Here is a 5,898-nt window from a genome sequence, read left to right as displayed (position 1 = left end):
GGGAAGTATTGCCATATTGACAATGTTGATTCTCTTCATCCATGAACAGGGGATATTTTTGTAGCGTTTTGTAGTTTTCTTGGTACAGATCCTTTACTTCCTTAGTTAAGGCGATTCCTAGGTACTTGATTTTCTGGGGCACAATTGTGAATGGAATTGTTTTCTTCATGTCACTTTCTTCTCTTTCACTATTTGCATATAGGAAAGCCATGGATTTTTGGGTATTGATTTTATAGCCTGCCACTTTACTATACAAGCCTATTGTTTCTAGGAGTTTCTTGGTAGAGGTTTTAGGGTTCTCTAAGTATAGTATCATATCATCTGCGAATAGTGAGAGCTTGATTTCTTCCTTTCCTACCTGGATGCCTTAAATATCATTTTCTTGCCTGATCGCTATTGCAAGTACTTCCAGTACTATATTGAACAGCAGTGGAGAGAGTGGGCATCCTTGTCTCGTCCCTGACCTTAGGGGGAAGGCTCTCAGTTTTTCCCCATTGAGGATGATGTTTGCTGTAGGTATGTGGTAGATGGCTTTAACTATATTGAGGAAAGTCCCCTCTATCCCCATTTTGGCAAGGGTTTTCATCATGAATGGGTGCTGGATCTTGTCAAATGCTTTCTCTGCATCTATTGATATGATCATATGATTTTTATCTTTTCTTTTGTTGATATGATGGATTATGTTGATTGATTTCTGAATGTTGAACCATCCTTGCATCCCTGGGATGAATCCTACTTGGTCATGATGTATGATCTTTTTGATGAGTTGCTGAATTCTATTGGCTAGTATTTTGTTGAGAATCTTCGCATCCGTGTTCATCAGGGATATCGGCCTGTAGTTTTCTTTTCTTGTGCTGTTTTGTTTCCTTTTGGTATTAGAGAGATATGGGCTTCATAGAAACTGGGAGAGTTTCTGTTTTTGAAATTTCCTGGAAAAGCTTGAGAAGAACTGGCATTAGGTCCTCTTTAAATGTTTGGAAAAATTCGCTAGCAAATCCATCTGGACCTGGGCTTTTGTTTTTGGGAAGACTTTTGATTACAGTTTCAATTTCCTTGATGTGAATAGGTCTATTCAGGTACTCTATATCTTCTTGATCAGCTTTGGGAGATGATAAGAATCCAGGAATTTATCCATTTCTTCTAGGTTCTCTTGTTTCGTGGCATACAGACTTTCAAAGTAGTCTCTGATGATCTCTTGAATTTCTTTAGTTTCTGTTGTGATATCCCCATTCTTATTTCTGATTCGATTTATTAAGGCTCTCTCTGTTTCTTTGTGAGTGTTGCTAGTGGTTTATCTATCTTATTTATTTTCTCGAAGAACCAGCTCTTGGTTTCATTGATCTTTCGGATTGTTTCTTTGTTTTCCATGTTGTTGATTTCTGCTCTAAGTTTTATGATCTCTTTCCTTCTGCCTGATTTAGGCTCTTTCTGTTGATCCTTTTCTAAGGTCTTGAGCTGTGAGGTCAAGTTGTTTATGTGCATCGTTTCTACAGTCCTAAGATATGCTTGCAGAGCTATAAATTTTCCCCTTAATACAGCTTTCGCTGCATCCTATAAGTTCTGGTAGTTTGTGTCTTCATTCTCATTTGTTTCCAGGTATCTTTTGATTTTGTTCTTGACTTCATTCTTGACCCACTCATTGTTCAGCATCGAGTTGTTTAATTTCCAGGTGTTTGATTTTGTTCTCAGTGTCAGTGTGTGATTCACTTCTATCCTCAGTGCATCATGGTCTGAAAAGATGGCTGATACTATTTCTATCTTCCTGATTCTGTTGAGGTATGTTTTGTGTCCTAGGACATGGTCTATTTTGGAAAATGTTCCGTGCGCACTGGAGAAGAATGTGTATTCTTTCTTTTGGGGGTGTAAAGCCCTGTATAGGTCTATAAGCCATTTCTCTTCTATTTCTTCTTTCAAAGCCAATAATTCCTTGCTGGGTTTTGTTCTTGTTGATCTATCCAGAGTTGATAAGGCGATGTTGAAGTCTCCAAGTACTATTGTGTTGGTAGCGATGTCCTCCTTAAAATCTGTGAGCAGTTGTTTTAGATATTTAGCTGTTCCCTCATTAGGTGCGTATACATTTAAGAGTGTGATTTCTTCCTGCTGTATCCCTTGATGAAGAGAAAATAGCCTTCACTGTCCCTTCTAATCTTTTTCAATGTGAAATTAATGTTGTTGGATACAAGTATGTCCACCCCAGCTTTTTTGAAGGAACTGTTTGCTTGCAGGATTGTTTTCCATCCTTTGACTTTGAGTCTGTGTTTGTTCTGGCTGTTGAGATGAGTTTCTTATAGGCAGCAGAATGTTGGGTTCTGTCTCTGTATCCATTTTGCCACTCTGTGTCTCTTAAATGGTGAATTTAGACCATCGACATTGAGAGAGAGTATGGTTATGGGGTTTTGTGTAATTTTCTGTAGGGTGTGTTGTGGTTGTAGGGTTTGTCTTGTCTTATAGTAGCCCCTTTAGGCCTTGCTTTAGGTTTGGTTTTGAGTCTATGAAGTTCCTGAGCTGCTGTTTATCTAGAAAATAGTGTACTGTTCCTTCGATTTTGAGGGATTGTTTAGCCGGATAGAGTATTCTGGTGAAGCATTCATTTCAGTGAGTTTTTTGACTATATCTTGCCATTGCCTTCAGGCTTGCAGGGTTTCCTCTGATAGGTCTGCTGTGAATCTAAGGGGTGCTCCTTTGTATGTGATTTCCTTCTTTGCCCTTACTGCTTGCAGTATTATGTCTCTATCGGCAGCATCAATCATTCTAACTATGATATGTCTTGGAGTGTTTTTGTTGGGGTCTCTTTTAGCTGGCACCCTTCGGGCTTCTTGAATCTGAATGGCTGCATTGCGGAGCTCTGGGAATTTTTCAGCAATGATTTGTTTGACGGTGTTTTTTTCGTTGGGATTGTTTCCCTGAGCTTCAGGTAGTCTCATGATTCTAATGTTGTTCCTCTTGGAATCATCTGCTAGGACTCTGATTCTCTGAAAAGCTATTTTGAGGTCCCTTGCCACTGTTTGTTGTTGCGTGTTGGCTTGGCGCAGCTGATCTTCCAGCTCACTGATTCTCTCTTCAGCTGCGGTCATTCTATTTTTAAGAGAAGAAACTGAGTTTCTCATCTACGGAGTCTTTTAATCGTGACATTTCTGCTCTCATTTCTTGGCGTAATTTGTCGATTTTTTCTGTGGTGTTACTGGCTGTCTGTCTGACCGTTTCATTGAGTTGATTGAACATCTTGATGACTTCGTATCTGAATTCTGTGTCAGAGAGGTCCCTTAGGTGAGCTGTATCGACAGAATGTTCTGGATTGTTTTTGTTGTCCTCCACTTGCGGTGGGGATTTTCTTTGTTTCTTCATATTGCTGAGTAGGTTGGGGACTAAATTCCTTGGGAACTAGGTTTCTTAGAATGGGTAAACAACCTGTGGCCGCAAGAGTGGCCACCGTCCAGGAAAATAGGCCACGCCCACTTCTGAAGCCAAGCCCACTTCTGGAGAGGCCACACCTCTACGGAGAACTGGGTTTGAGATGAGATGGGCGCCGTGTGAGGAGTGAAGAGGGGACGGCAGATGCTCACGGCTACTTTTGCCCAGGCGTCTGCGGGGATGCCTGAGTTCCCGCAGGGAGAGATGGAAGTCCCGGGGCCACACACCAGAGGCTGAGCTGACCTGGGTTTGAGATGAGATGGGCGCTGCGTGAGGAGTGAAGAGGGGACGGCAGACACTCACGGCTGCTTTTGTCCAGGCGTCTGCGGGGATGCCTGAGTTCCCGCAGGGAGAGATGGAAGTCCCGGGGCCACACACCAGAGGCTGAGCTGACCTGGGTTTGAGATGAGATGGGCGCCACGTGAGGAGTGATGAGGGGACGGCAGATGCTCATGGCTGCTTTTGTCCAGGTGTCTGCCACTCATGATTGAATTTCAGGCATAGGATATTCTATCCCAGTCCCACCAGTGCTCACATGCCTCCACCAGTGTCCCCTGTTTCTGTCCTGAGCCTGTCTCTAGTGGAGGCACTTTCTGCCTCTTTTCAGCACTCCATTCTGCTCCAAGTGAACCGTTGCCCTCCGCCAATGGCCTATTGTAGCCTGTTCTGCTCTGCTCCCAGCCCTTACAGCTGGAAAAGTTTCCTGCTGGAAACTGGTTCTCACTCTCTGTTTTGGTTGCCTTGTGTTATTCCCTGACTCTGTTTCTTCATATCCTGCATGGTAGGAAGACCATTCATGCCTGTGCTTCTTCCGCTGACGCATTTCACTTTGCCTGAAACTCTCCAGAGCCACTGATGTGGTAGCACATGACATGACTTCATCTTTCCTATGACTGAGTAGTATTCCACTGTGTATCAGGGTTCCTCGATCCACTCATTGGCTCTTGGGCACTTGGGTTGCTTCCACATTTTGGTTCCTGTGACTAGTGCTGCAATGAACACAGGAGCGTAGAAGTCTTTTCTGCATTGTGGTTTTGGGCCCCAGTATATATACGGGGGCCAAAATCCCAGTATACTTCCACGAATGCTACTGCTGGGTCATGTGGAAGTGCAATTCCTAGTTTATTGAGAAAGGTCCCTGTTGTCTCCCTAAAATCCCGGGCCAGTTGACATTGCGCCAGCAGTGAGCACGAGGCTTCTTTTCCCTGCATCCACGCCAGCACGCTTGCTCTGGTTGGTTTGCTTGTTTTTGGCTTTCAGGGTTACACCTGGAGATGCAAGGAATAACCTACATCTGCACTCAGGAATTATTAGTCCTGGTGGTGCTGGGGTTATTCCTGACTTTGCACTCAGGAATTACTCCTGGTGGTGCTCTGAGGACCACATGGTTGTGCAGGGGATTCAACCCAGATCAGCCAACACCCTCCCCTGTGCTGTCGCTCCAGGCTCGATGGCTCTCATTCTTCTGGATGTGTGCCAGTCTCTTGGCATCAGATGACATCTTGTTTTGAGTTGCATCTCCCTGATCATGAGCAATGTTGAGCATTTTCTCACACGCCTTTTGGCTGGTTGTATTTCTTCTTTGAGGTAATTTCTGCTCATCTCTTCTCCCCAGTTTTTGATGAGGTTGGATTTCTTTTTCCTTATGAAGTTCTACCAGTGCCTTATATAACTTGGATATTGATCCTACGTCAGATGAATGGTTTCCTCTTCTCAGTGGGCCATTTTATTTTTCTTAAATTTTTATTAGTGAAACACCATGAGGTACAGATGTAGACTTACAAATTTTTGTGCTTGGGTTTCAGTTATACAATGATTGAATACCCAACCCTCCACCAGTGCCCATTTTCCACCAGCACCAGTCCCAGTATCCCTACCTCCCCCCATTCCCCCATCCCACCCTACCTCTGTGGCAGGGCATTCGTTTTGTTATCTTTCTCATTTTGAGTGCCGTGGTTTGAAAAAGAGACATTGAGTGGCAATCTTGTTCGGTCTATAGTCTACTCTCATCACGCATTTTCAGTGGGCCATTTTTGTATTCTGGTCATTGTTTCTTTTGCAGTTCAGAAGCTTCTAAATGTATGTATGTATGTATTTATGTATTTAGCTTTCTGGGTCACACCTGGCGATGTTCAGGGGCTACTCCTGGCTCTGCGTGCAGGGATTACTCCTAGCCGTGCTCGGGGAAAAATATAGGATGCTGGGGATCAAACCCGGGTCAGCCATGTGCAAGGAAAGCGGCCTGTCCCTCCGCTCTGGCCCCAAGGTTCTGAATTTAATGTAGTCCCAATTGTTTCTCTTTATTTGTTTGGCATGGCCAGTGGTCTTGCCTCATTGAGGATGCCGCTAACTTCAACATAACAGAGATTTCTGCTAATCTTTTCCTCTATATACCTTATGGACTCAGGTCTGATATCCAGGTATTTAATTCCTATTGATTTTATTTTGTGCACGGCATTAGAAAGGGGTGAGTTCATGTTTTGACAG

This window comes from Sorex fumeus, unplaced genomic scaffold (assembly GCF_029834395.1).
Source record: "Sorex fumeus unplaced genomic scaffold, SorFum_2.1 ptg000019l, whole genome shotgun sequence".
NCBI lineage: Eukaryota > Metazoa > Chordata > Mammalia > Eulipotyphla > Soricidae > Sorex > Sorex fumeus.
The sequence above is the reverse complement of the archived record's forward strand: the minus strand, read 5'-3'. Positions refer to the sequence as shown.